Source organism: Trichosurus vulpecula, chromosome 2, assembly GCF_011100635.1.
Source record: "Trichosurus vulpecula isolate mTriVul1 chromosome 2, mTriVul1.pri, whole genome shotgun sequence".
Lineage (NCBI taxonomy): Eukaryota > Metazoa > Chordata > Mammalia > Diprotodontia > Phalangeridae > Trichosurus > Trichosurus vulpecula.
In genome coordinates, this window is record NC_050574.1 from 318,463,454 (window position 1) to 318,478,344 (window position 14,891).

Here is a 14,891-nt window from a genome sequence, read left to right on the forward strand (position 1 = left end):
AGCATAGATAAAATAAATCTGAAACAGTGAAAACCTTTTGAAACCTTGCAAGTAAAGGGCATCTCTAAATGGCCTGAAAACAAATAGCATTTTCTCCAAGAGGACAATGAGGTTTTGGGTTACAGCTAGCCCATGTGGCCTTTATTCATCTCTATATTGATTTGCAAGGGGGCTCTCAGTCACTCCACTTGTTTTTCTTTAGATAAACAATTGGCCTGGAAAGTCAGTGTATGATTTCAGTAAGCTGAGATGATACAGTATTAGTTCCAAGAGCCCTGTGTTGAACCCACAATGATGGATAATTGATTTGGCTTCAAAATGATCATTTGTGGCAAAGGACTTTGGATATCTTAAAATGACAGGCAGCTGTGACTTGAAGTACCAGCAGGTGAATGTATTAATTTCTATAATGATCTAGTTTAAATAAGCCATAGATTCTAGAACCACAAGAAGGCAGCCTAAAAATCCATTTTTTATATAATTAAAACTAAGGCTAAGCCACCTACTATCCACATTAATTCCTCTGTTATATAGACGCACATCTTTCTGTTTCGTATTTGAGCCAGTTTACTCCACCTAGAAAATCACTACAGTAAGTACAAACTACTAACACAATGCACAGATTTTTTTTTTTGCATACACTAATGCCTCCCATTTACAGGGTCTGTGACTCATAGCTGAGAGAACAGACAGCTAAACTTGCATTCTAATATTTTTGGATGCAATAGAGAAAAAAACTAAAATGTAGCACATGGTGCCACACTGGGAGGAAGATGCAAACAATCTCCTTGTCCAAATTAATTTCCTAGTTATTCTACTCTTTCAAAAACAGATGGTGTTTGTTGGATACAGACAGGTATACTCGCACTGTCCGGGTGTCTCATTCAAAATAGTTCATTCCCTGAAAAATGAATGAAAATGCAGAGTCTCATCCAAAATATGGGAAAAGGACCTATCTGCACAAAAATATTTATAGCATCTGTTTTTGTGGTGGCTAAGAATTTGAAATCAAAGGGATGCCCATCAATTGAGGAATGGCTAAATAAGCTGTGGCATATGACTGTAGTGGAATATTATTGTGCTATAATAAATGACAAGCAGGATGATCTCAGAAAAACCTGGAAAGATTTACATGAACTGATGCATAGTGCAGTAAGTAGAACCAGGAGAAGATTGTACATAGTAACAGCAATATTGTATGATGAAAAATTGTATTCTCAGCAATACAATCATCCAAGACAATCTCAAAGGACTAATGATGAAGCATAGTAATTTGCCTACAGAGAAAGAATCAATATTGATTGAATACAGACTGAGGCATGCTATTTTTCACTTTCTTTCATTTTTTTTCATTTATTCAAGTCTTCTTGTACAAAATAATTAATATAGAAATGTTTTACATAATTGCACATGTATAAACCTATATCTGATTGCTTACCTTTCAGGGAGGGGAGAGGGATATAATTTGGAACTCAAAATAAAAAAGCCTAGTAGACCTTAAAAAAATGCAGTCTCATTCTCTCCATGTGTTGACACAATCCTGACATCAAAGCATAGTAATGCTTCACTTAGGATCAAAGATTTAGAGCTGGATGGCACTTTAGACACCATCTTTTTAAACTTTCTCATTGTACAGAAGAGGAATCTGTGGCTGGGAGAATGAAATGAAAGTGACGTTACCAAGGTCACACTGGTAACAAATCTTGGAGCTAAGATTCCAAACTTGGTTCTCTGATGCCAAATGCATCTCTGATGCATTCTTTCTACCTTATTAATAGTGCTAATTTTCTACAGAGAAGCCAAAAAGAATGGAGAAAAAAAAGAAAAGAAATCTGAGCAGCCATAATAACTGTCATTAACTCCTTGCCCTGTAGCTTATGCCTTTTACCTACAGGTGAGCCCCTCAGGCCCTCACTCAGCATCTATTTTCTCTTATAATAGACACCATTCTAACAAACTTGGTTTTCTGGCTTCCTAGTCCTCAGCTGATTAGATGCAAGGTATTAAAAAGAAGAAAATAAGTTACGAGAGGTAGTCAGACTGATAGCAATGAGAAGCAGAGACTGTCAGGTAGATAAAAAAGTGCTGAACCTGGTAGCAGAGGGCATGGTTTAAATCCCAGTTCTGCTAATATTTTTACCTATGTAGCCTAGGCTAGGGCAGTCAAACTCTCTGAGACTGTTTCCTCATCTGTAAAATATGGGGGTTTACCTAGGTGACCCCTGAGGCCCCTTCCAGCTCTTATCTCTGAACTATATGCTATGACAGCCTGAAAGTTCTTTTTCAACTCAAATCCTTTGATCCTAAGTCAGGGAAGTAGGTAATACACTTTTATATAAAAGAGGTTTGGGTTTGAATCACAGATCTAGAGTGGGAAGGGACCTCAGATACCATCTAGTCCAACCTTCTCATTTTACAGATGAGGAAACTGAGGCCTAAGGGGATTAAGTGACTAACCCAATGAGATTTCCAATAAGTTTTAAAATTCGCTTAAAAACTCTCAAGTAGAATTTATTCCTCAATGGTGTTGGGTAAATGAATTGTTACTCCATTGGCATGTTCCTGGTCAGTGTAGGATAGTGACTAAGGTACTAGGAATAGTCTTACACTGTGATGACAAGACTCCTCTCATGGATGGAAGCTGCCCTCAGCACAGACTCTTTGGTAGTCTACTTCTCATAATTGTTCCATCAATCAGATTCCATTAGGCATTAACTGATCCTATCAACTGCACAGCAAGTGATCAAGAGGCCATGTGCTTGTTCATATATGGAGGCACCACTAGAAAGTACACAATTCCTATAGGTTTTGAGGATGCAATGGAATCACTTATTGCTTCCAGTCTATCAAATATATTCCTGAATTCTACGTAATGTAGTTAGGTTATCTTCTCTCTTGCCTCCTCTCCATCTGCTTGCATGTCCCTATGGGCTTTTTTCTCATAGTCATCATTAGTTAATCAATCTGTGTAACTTGTCTCACTATTTTCCCATTGGTCCCAGCACAGTGAATTATACAGAATAGGCACCTAAACTGTTTGTTAGCTGAGAATGAATCAATCAACACCCACTTGTTAAGCACTTCCTGTGTGCCAAGCACTGTGTTAGGTCCCATGGGGGCAGATTATTTTCTTTCAAGTATAAAATATGGATCATCATTAAGAGACTCAGGTCCCCTTGTAGGAAGAGGCTCAGAATAAAAGTGAAACTCACATATAGAATGAAGCCTATAAACTATCATGCTCATCCCTTATACTTGTCCCACTCACCCCCTGCCCCTCCTCTCTCTCTCTCTCCCTTTCTCTCTGTGAACAGACATGGAAATGAGAAAAAGTCAAAGGAGTCAGGAGATCTGGCTTTGAGTCCAAGCTCTGATTCACAGAATGTCTGTAAGTCTTGTCAACTATAACCTCTCAATCAGGTTCCTCATCTGTAAAATGGGTAATTGTTAAGAAATTGCTATGGAAATGTGAGTTATCGGACTTACTTATTCAAAGGTATGAAACCTTCCAAGTTGTCAAATTGTCTGCTTGGGAAGACACTCTCTCTTCCCTCCTTTCCGACGCACTGTTGGGAAGGTGATGGAACCTGGTTCTTCAAATTCCAATTGTTCCTGCCACCTGGATATAGGATGGGACTATCTGCTGCAAACTTAGAGTTTACAGCATCTTCAAAGGACTATAAAAAGCACAGAGAAGCTCCACTGTTCTCATATCAAAGGACATTCTGAAGCATCTAAAAATGTTGCTCATTTGTTTAGCCATGTCTGATTCCAAATGGCCCCATGGACTTTGTTCATGGTGTTTTCTTGGCAAAGATACTAGAGTGGTTTGCCATTCCTTCTCCAGCTCATTTTGCAAGTGAGGAACCAAGGCAAATAGGAGTTAAGTGACATGCCCAGAGTCACACAGCTAGTAAGTTTCTGAGGTCACCTTCGAACTCAGGTCTTCCTGACTCCAGGCCTGCGTGCTCTATCCACTGCACCACCTAGCTGAACAAATCTAAAAAATACTCTTCTCTTATTCTCTAATGCTTTTGGGAAGATTCAGTATATCACATGGTATGTCGAATAAGGTAGCTTTACATATACACAGGATACATGGTCATCCAATGGTGATTGTATGAAGGGAACCTAAAAGACTCTCTGACTCCCATATAACTCCCTCACTTGCCTGCCTGAACACATCTGCAGTTCTTCTGCTAAAGCATAATTTCTTTGAGGGTAATAACAATGCTAAGGCAGGTAGGTGGTGCAGCGAATTGAGCACTGGGCTTGGAGGCAGGATGACCTGAGTTCAAACATGACCTCGGACACTTATTAGCTGTGTGACCCTGGGTAAGTCACTTAATCCTGTTTGCCTCAGTTTCTTCATCAATAAAAATGATCTGGAGAAGGAAATGGCAAACCACTCCAGTATCTTTGCCAAGAAAACCCCAAATGGGGCTGTGAAGAGTCAGACATGACTGAAATGGCTGAACAACAACAAATAATAATGCCAATAATTGCTAGCATTTTAATAGTGCTTTAAGACTTGCAAAACACTTTACAATTATTATCGGTCCTCACAACAACCATTGGAGGCAGGTGCTATTACTATCATGATTTTACAGATGAGTAAATTGAAGCATACAGAAGTTAGGTGACTTGCCGAAGGTCACATAGCTATTAAGTGTCTGAGACTGGATTTGAATGTAGATCTTCCTGCCTCCTGGTCTACTATTTACTGAGCAACTGAAGCTATACTTCCCAGACTACTCCTTTTTAGATCAAGTAATCTGGGGGTGGAGGGCGGTAAGGTGTTAGGGAGGAGGTATATTCAATCACTAACACTTTTATGTACATTAATTAGTTATCCTTTCCTCCCTAACAGAAAGTAGCCAGGGCTGAGTGAGAACAATGGGTTTCCATAAGATGACTTGCCATTATCAGATTTGTACATGCCCTGGTTTAAATTCGAGCCTTTCCCCTCATTTGACAGATGAAGAAACTGAAACTTAGAGGAAAATTACTTGCCCAAGTGGCACATCTTTTTAGTGGTCAAAATAAAGGCAGCTTGCTTCCAAGGCCTCATCTTAGTCTTATCTCTTGAACTGCTATTGCACTTTAAAATCAATACAGTACTTTCTGTTTTGCATTGTTCCTTAATTGGTTCACGTTTTGTATAAAAATTATCTTTTCAACTAGACTGTAGACTCACTGAGGATAGGGACTGGTTGAATCTTTTCTTCTTCTGGTATCCCTTTGTCATAGTTATATGCCCATATGGCATAGAAAATCTGGTCATTCACAGCTCATCTCGTGTCATTTTTTATGGAAAGCTTTTCCTGGTTCCTCTGGTTGCTGGTGCTCTCTGCTTCCCAGAGTCATTATGTTTACATACCTCATTCTCCAGTAGAATTTGTAACCCCTTTGAAGTCAGGGACTGTTTTTTTCATTTTGTTTTGTATCACCATTACCTAGCGTGGTGCTGGGCACAAAGTATACGCTTACTACTTATTATATCAGAATAAAGACTTGCTGGCTGATAGATCAATGCACAACCCTGTTAAAAATAGCTTGGGTACACATTGAATTTGAATTCAATTTCGAGGAACTTGTACAAAGCCAACTGAATGGAACAGAAGCAAATGGAAACATTTCCTAGTGCTCTTGCTAATTGGTAACAAAAACAAAAGCCTACGTGGGTATCTGAAAATGGGAACTGAGAGTAGGTAGAGGAACTAGGAGAGGTGGTTTTTCATAGAAGACCTTAGAGCTAGGAAGGCCTAGTTCAAGTCCTGACTCTGTCCCATTCTGCATGCACAATTTTGGTCAAATCATTTCATCTCTCAGTTCTCTAAGACAATGAGAATCTGAAAATGGGAACAAAGAGTAAGTATAAAAAATTAAAAATCATGACTCCCAAGGAAAATAAAACTCACTTCAGCAGCTTTCCTGATCATAAGTATATTCGATCAGGGAGTTACATGGGTCATGTGGTCCCTTCTCTGAGATTATACTATCTACCTGCACCTCTTTACCATGGATAAAGATAATTTCCAACAAAATATGAACAGTCTGAAATGGAGATGACTATACATTAGAGTTTCTCTTGACAAAAGAGAAAAAAAGGGCAGAGGGAAATAACAGCATATTCAGGGAGATACATACAAGCCAATAATAACAACTTATAGAAAACATTTCTCTTTTCTTCCTTTAAAATAGCTATATGTTTATTCTGGGAGGTACAGTTTTTCCAAGCCAGCAAAAAGAAGCATTTTAGAGCTGGTAGGAGACATTTGCCGATAACTACTCTGGAAAGAAGACTGGATGCACAGAATGCCAATGACTGAGAAGAAACCATCTTGGCTCTCAGATCTGCCATCAGTGAGCAAAGCCAAAGGCTCTGGATTTGCTCCAGAAGCAGAAGGGCAGGAGGACTGCAGTCTGGGAGACAATATGGGAACTTCCCAATTGGAGATTGGCCAGCCAGGAGCTTTCTCCACACTGTGGCAGCCTGACAGAGGGCCACAAATAGTGAAGATGGACAGGAGGCAGTGGCAGCAACACCTCTCATGTATCTACTGCTGGTCTCATTCTTGATACCATGATGGTTGCTAAGGGCCCCATGGCTACAATGTGCAGGATCATAGATCTAGCACACTGCAAAGAACATTAGTCACCATCAAATCCAAACTTCTTATCTTACACATGAAAATGAGTGACCAGAAAGATTAAGTGACTTTTCTAGGGTCACACAGTATCTGAGACAGGATTTGAACCCAAGTCTCCCTGGTTCCAAGTTCAATACTTAGTCCACTATACAGTGCTATATCTGACCCAATTCAAGGACTTTACAAGTATTCCCTTAATTTTAGAATAAATGTTTGGTTCTTGGGTTCTGTTGGTTGTTCTGCCAAGAAATATGAATGGATCAATTCAAAAAGCATTAGAACTAATTCACAAATGTCCAGATTATAAATAGCTTCTCAGAGAAGCTATGGCATATGTGACCTTTATGGTTGATATCAAGAAGGGCAACCATGTTCTCCTCCCATGCTGCATCTTTTGGGATATCTGTGAGCAACAGATCAAAAGATTAGCTAGACCTTAGATCAAACCGAATGTGGCAATTCCTACATCTCAAAGTTTTTAAGTGAAAATTAAAATACATCAATTTTTAAAGGCTCTGTGATTTCTTCTGTGTGGGAGCTCCCTCTATCAGCAATGACTACAACCTCTCTGTGACTTAGCAGATTTTTTTTCAGTCACAGTTCTTAAAAGACAAAGTTATCACTTGCTGCCTGGCCTTGTGATATGCATAAGTGATATTTGAATAAAGAAGAAAATATATGACTGACAATATAAGATCATCTTTGTCCCCCTTTCCAACTTCCAATCTATTGCTTTTCTGGAGACTGAGATGAATTGTGTTCTAGTTCCTGTTCTGCCACTTCCTGTGTGACCTTGGGAAAAATAATTTTATCCCTCTGGGCTTCAAGTTTCCTCATCCGTAACAGAGATTTTACTAGATCACATTAAGGTCACTTCCAGTATTCTGACACAATGGATAGATTTCCAGACTTAGGAAGAGTGTTAAGAAGACAGTCTTTGGCTGCCTTAGTCAGTGTGAAGGTGATCAAAATCCAAGTATCCTGCACCAGCAGGAGAAGTGTCTGAGAGCTTGGCAGAGCTAGGTATGCCAAGGCCCAAGAGAAGTATCTTGGAAGGATCATAGTTTACTGACTTGTTGCCATGGCCTGAAAACAATCCTATAGCTGGTGGGGACCTAACAACTTACCCTGGTTGCATGACTTCTTCACTGTCTGTGCTCCCTTGTGCTCTTACTCGCAGGTATTAATTTTAGGCATTTGGCCTCTCTTTGTGTGAGTTTAAACACATACTAAAACACCTCTTTATTAATAGTTAGGTGGAGCAGTGAGCTGGAGCACTGGACTTGGAGTCAGGAAGATCTGAGTTCAAATCCTGACTCAGGCACTTACTAGCTTCATGATTGTGGTCAAGTCACTCTCTCAGCCTCAGTTTCCTCATCTGTTAAATAGGGATAATAATAACACATTCCTCCCAGGGTTGTTGTAAGATAACACTGAGATAACATGTGTATAGTGCCTTTCAAACCCTAACATACTACAGAAATGCTAATTGTTGTTAATTGTTGTTCTTGCCCATTACACTATTGGTCTATTTGATGCTTTTGGAACCCCTCCACCAAGTTTCATAACTGTAGTTAAGAAAAGAGAAAGTCGCCAAATGAGACTTGAACCCGAGGCTTTCTGTTCCAGTGTTAGTGCTTAGAGCACTATATCAGAATGTGGTTCCACTTGTAATGAGGGCCATTTAAACAAAGCAATAAATATGATATTGGAAATTCCAGCCACTGTTAGCAACTGTAGGAGTAATAGTAAATTAACTTTTCAGTGTTCCTGAAATGAGACCATGTAAGCAGCCGCCTACTTACAGGGCCAGCCTTGTGTGCGGCAGTCTACCTCTGTAGGAGTTGTTTGATATACTCCCAGAATTGCATCCTCTAGGCTATCCCATCCCCCCTTTTCCAGATGTCAGGATTTTAAACTACTGTCTCAGGAATTTGCTGTCCTCTGCACATAGAAATGAAATCTATTGACCAGCCGTCAGTGGGGCAGATGTTCTGAGCTGTTTTTGCAATTACCAGGGATAGATTTGCAATGAACCATCCATGGTCTCTTGCCCCTATCCGTTTAAACCAATGATGCACATTTTTCACTCGACATCTGCCTGAAGTTGGGATGCCATAGAATAGCAAAACTAACTGGTTCACATAGGGTTCATTGAACCATCTACTCTCTTAATTGCTCTGCCCATGAACAATAGCATGCATTTGGAAGATGGATGGTTAGGGGTAGGAAATGTAGTGTATATTCATGAAATAGAGATTTGTGTGTATATTTCTTCTCAAAATGAAGTTTGTTTTTCCTAAATTGAGGTCAGTCATCAAACTTTGACCTTCATAATATGTCTAAATAAATTGACCCAAGCATAAATATTATAAGAGTGAGAGGAAGAAGGTATACTCTATATACTGGTGGAAAGAGCTTGACTTTGGATTCATTAGCAGTTAGATCTGTTCATTATGATTTATCCAAACATGAATAAAAATAGTAATAAATAATACCTCAGAGTAGCATAGTACTTAAAAGATTGAACACTGAGGCATAGAGATGTCAACTGTTTGCCCAATATTACATTTTAAGTTAGTGACAGAGTTGAGACTAATTATAATTGTATTTACTCATCATGTGTCATGCCTTGGGCCTATGCCCAATATATTTATATGATAAAAACCAGAATGGACATCAAGGGCATCCTTAAAGGGTGGAAATTTCATTAAAGGGAAGCCATGAGGGGAGGTACCAGAACACTTACCTTGTGCTAGAGATGGATGTAGGGCAGGGTTTGACAAACTATGCCAAATCTGGTCTGCCATCTATTATTGTATGGGCTCATGAACTAAGAATTGTTTCTATATTAAAAATAGTATTTTTTGCATTTAAAAATATAAAACCATTCTTAGTTCACAAGGCTGTGGACTTGCCCTTCCAGACATAGTTTACACAACACAAGTTGTAGGGTAGCAGTGAAATGGTGATAATATAGACTAATTAGACAGATACAAGCTATGTAATTTCTAGAATTAGCTGGGGATGACATGAGTCCCTCTCACTTACTACCTCCCTGGCCAAACACTAGTAAGGGCCCATAAAACATGGGACCAAGATTAACCACCCCAATTCATTAGACCCTATGGATGATTTTGATCCTGACTATATGCCCATGTGCTTTCCACAAATATACACAGCATACCTCCTTCCTTTCAACCTTATAAAGTTTATGTACAGGTCAATTTGTTCAGACTTATTATGAAAGTCACAGGTTGGAGACTGACCCTAATTTAGGGCAAGTGAACTTCATTTTGAGATGGAACTTACCCATAAACCTCTGATTTATGGACATAGACTATATCCTCAATGCTAACCATCTGTCTTACAAAATGCATGCTATTGCTCATGGGGAGAATGGATAAGAAAGTGGAGGGTTTAGTGAAAATCCATCCCTACTATTGGAAAAAGAGTTCAAGGCATATATTCTTCTGATCAGTGACATCCTCCCCTTAGCACTGTGCTCTGTCCAACTGAGCTGTCCAGCACCTCAGCAACAACAGCTCTGCTCCTACAGATATTGATTGACAGCTCTGTACTTTTCAAAGGACTTTAGCATCCATTTTTTTCATTTTTACTCTCAATACAACTCTGTGGGGGAGGTAAGGCTGGTATAGTGATTCCCATTTTCAAGTGGAAGAGGGATTATTATACTTGTGGTGCCTAGATCAAAATGAAGGAACCATAACCAAATTTCTTAATAATTAAACTATGAAAAAAATAGAATGGGTTTTCCATTTTTATTTTGACCTTAATAAACAAAAAATTAGTATTCCCATATGCAAAATAAAATATTAAAAAGTTTGTATATCAAATAAATCTCTATTCCATAAAGCTTGTTTATTTGCTTGTTTCCTTCCCTGACCATTTATTCATTTACCCATTTATTTATTATTTATTTAGTCCTTCCTCCCTCTCTTTCTCTTTCCTTCTCTCTCTCCTGCATTTTCTTCCTTCCTTCCTTCCTTCCTTCCTGCATTTAGGAGACTGTGTCTCCCTATCTTACTCAGACTAGAAGTATAGGAGCTGCTCATGTACGTGAACCCAATGCTGATCAGCACAGAAGCTTTGACAGGCTGCTCTCCCCCAGTGAACTACTTAACCCCTGTGTGCCTCAGATGACACCTTTAGACAACTAGTCAAATTGGAGAATTTTAAAATTCTTTTCTAGGTTAGATATTTCTATAATTAAGCTTTTTTGGAGTACTGGATAGTGAAAATCATTCCTAATCATTAGAGTTTTTTCAGTAGCAGAAGAATCATGGTATTTTTCAAAGAGAGGAAGGTTAAGACATTACATTTTGTTCCCAGGTCTTTATAGGGTTTGAGAAGTTTGCTGATCACTCCTAGAATCTTTTTACACTTTCTTTCTATCCATCTAAGTATGATTTATACTATAAGGCCCAGTTTGTCTCACTTCTTCCCTAAAACCTTCCCTTATCATGACAAATTTGTATGAGTTAAAACATCATACTAAAACACCTCTTTATTAATAGAGAATTAGGTGGAGCAGTGGGCAGAAGCACTGGACTTGGAGTCAGGAAGATTTGAGTTCAAATGCTAACTCAGATTTTTTTCTTTCTCTGAACTTCTGTAGCGCTTGTTAACTGTAATAATGCATCAATCAACCAATCGATCTACAAGCATTTAGTAAGTGCCTATTTGTATTGAGGTCAGGCAGTATAGTACAGTATTAGACTTTGCATCAGAGCTGGGTTCAGATCCTGCCTCAGTAGATGTGCTTTGGAAAAGTCACTTAACCTCTCTCAGCCCCCGTTTCCTCATCTGTAAAATGGGGTGATAATAGTATCTACTTCACGGGCTTATTGTGAAGACCCAATGAGATAACATGCCTAAGGAACTTTGCAAACCCTAAAGCACTATATAAATTCTAGATGGCACATCATCCTCATCACCACCGTTATTATTAAGTATTATTATTATATTCCAGGCACTGTGCCAGACATTATGGTTATAGACACAAATAATAAAATAATTCCTACTCCCAAGAAGCTTTTATTCTAATATCAATTTCACGACTTATCATGCACTGTTTCATACTGCTACCTAGCAATTTTATATGTATATAGTTTGCTTCCCCATAAGACCTTAAGCTACCTGAGGGCAAGGTCTATATTTCCTCTTCATGTGTCCTCCATTGAGCCAAGGGAAGACTATATGGTACGTGCTCAAAAAACAAAGACTAGTTAAATTTAATTGAGTATTAAGACTTTTGGTCTTTTCAGAATATTTTCTTGTACTTCACAAGTACAGAGTGGATAGTTCCTGTCAGAAAAACTAGGATTCTTTTAACCCACGATGAAAATATTTGGGAAGGAGTAGGGGGTGTCATGAAGTTGCACTAAGAGAAGAGGTAGTCAGTCCAGCCCTCTCTACTGCAGGGGGCAGAGGGGAAGTTATGGTGGATTGGATAACGGTTATATTTGATGATAAAGGACTACAAGACAAAGTGGTAGGGAAATGGCATAGCCCCCACCCAGGAAGGAATTATTCCCACCCAACTGGATTGTAGCACTTGAACAAGGTCCCATTTGCCCCACGTTAGCTATATCTCTGGTCTGTTCTTGACTCCTGAGTACCACATTTTTACATGAGCTTATTTGAAAAAGGAAATTTTGATGCCCTACTGTGGGAATTTGTGGGTCATTGGATTATCAATTTTCTCAATTACCTAACAAGCAGCATTTATTAAGCCCTTATTACTGGAAAGAACCTCAGAAGTCATTTAGTTCAACCCTCTCATTTTACAGATGAGGAAACTGAGATTCAGAGAGGTTAAGTGACTTACCAAGGTCACATAGATATTAAGTGGCAACCCAGGATTGAACCTTGGGGAAAAGATTGTTTAATCTTAAATCCCTTTCTCCTTTCAATATAGCATGACTTGGATTATTCTCTAGGTATTGCATGTGTTGTTAACTCCTCAGTGCCATTGTAAAGTTGCTCAAGGCAGGTACTTTGTCTTCTCTTGCTATTTCAAATGGCTCCTGGTACAGGGTTGAGTCCCCATACAGGTGTTCAGTAAAAAATAGGTTGCATGACTGAATAAATTACTTATTTGGCAAAAGAAGGAGAAGGCTGTGTCAGTGACTCAGGGACAAGCCTTCAGTTCTCATTTCTTGTCCCTTGGATCAGTTCAGGCAGTCTGTTTGTAGAATTACATCAAAAAACTTTCATAGGCAGGCAGAGACAGAATCAACTGAAGTCATAAGCCCTGACTCAAAGCAAGAACACATTCAAATGTATTCAGTGGTAATGAAATCCCTAACAAAGGCAAGAAAATTAACAGCAAAACTCACTTGCTATTTGCATTTTTTCCATGTGAAGTCAAGGACAGCAGAAAAGCCCCAAGACATTCCAAATTGTTTTGACTGGCTGACTTGGAGTGGTCAGGAATATCACGGTTGACAGCCACAGATATCAGTGATAGCACTGAGTCAACAAGCATTGTCCAATGGCTCCAACCTATCTTTCCAGTCACATTGGATATCACTTCCTTTACTGCCCTCCATGATCTAGTCAAATTAGTATTCTTAATGTTTCTCACACACGACACTCCATCTCCTGATTGTGTTTGTGTACTGGCCAACCCCCAGACTAGAGTTCACTCCCTCCTTCCTTCTGCCCTCTACCCCCTAGAGTTCCTCTCTTCCTTCAAGATTCAACTCAAGTATCACCTTTATTCTACAAGAAACCTTTCCTGATCCCCCAACTGATAGTGCCTTCCTTCCCAAACTACCTTGTATTTAGCTATATTTTGTATTTATTCACTTTATATTTCTCCCATATAATCTTCTGAGACCATCGTGCTCATCATTTCTTATAGTACAATAGTATTCCATCATAATCACATAGGACAACCTGTTCAGCCATTCCCCAATTGATGGGCACCCCCTAAAGGACTTGTCATTCTTAGGACATTCATGAATGAGAATCAAGAGGGCTCCAGAACTACTGAGGATGATAAAACAAACCAAAGGAAACCTAAACCAATCACCTCCAGGCAATAGCCTGGAAGATCATGTGTAAGATAATGGCTTTATTATTCAACCCCTCCCCACCAAGGTTGACTATGATGGAGAAGACCTACAATAGTTTTTTTCAGTTCAGTCATTTTTTCAGTTGTGTCTGACTTTTTGTGACCCCATTTGGGGTTTTCTTGGCAATGATACTGGATACTACCACTACCACTACTACTACTGATACTACCATTTCTTTCTCCAGCTCATTTTACAGATGAACAAACTGAGGCAAACAGGGTTAAGTGACTTGCCCAGGGTCACACTGATAGTGTCTGAGACCAGATTTGAAATAAGGAAGATGTTTTCCTGACTCCAGGCCCAGTGCTTTACCCATAGCACCACAGTAGTTTTAACTTGAAACAAAATATTTTGTTTTCAAAGTTAGGATGAAAGGAAACAAAAAATGGGGTTGGGGGTAGAGAGGGTGAATGGGACATCTTTTCACAACTGCAGAGATAGTACAAAAATCAATCTGACACAGAGCTAGAAGTGATCTTAGAAAGGTTATCTAGAATAACCTCCTCATTTTGCTGATGAAGAAGCTAATGTCAATAGAAAGTACATTACTCTCACAAAGCCAAAGAGATAGTAAGTTGTAGACCCTGATTCAACACACTTCTTATCCTTCCCTATTTCAATCTGTGTCTATTTTTTTCTCATACAAATACTACATTTGTAATATTTCCTGATCTCCAAAGTTTCTTAAGTAGCTACATTTTTTTCAGATTACAATCTGTCATTTCTCTTCAACATGACTACTGAACAGATCCTTGCAGAAAGGAGACATTAAAAAAAGAGTTAAAGACTCAAGGCTACTTTAACCCATCATTTCAACCTATTGGATTAGGCCTTTTAACACAGCCGTTAATATGAGTCAAGACTGCCTGAGTCGAGGTTCTCCTTTTCTTTAGCCGACTACCTGCTGGGCCAGGTTCCACTGATGAAGGAAATAGCCAGAAGGAACAATATTTCTTTCTGTTTGTTGAAATCCCATGTGGCTGGAAAATCCAACTCAAGACCCACTTCTTACTGAAACTTTCTCTGTGTCAGCGTAGAGAGAGCTCCCACTACTTTGGCCTCTTGTAGCTCTGAACAGAACTAGTGCATAGATTAACACTTAATTGTACACTGCACTGTTTCAATTCTGAATTTG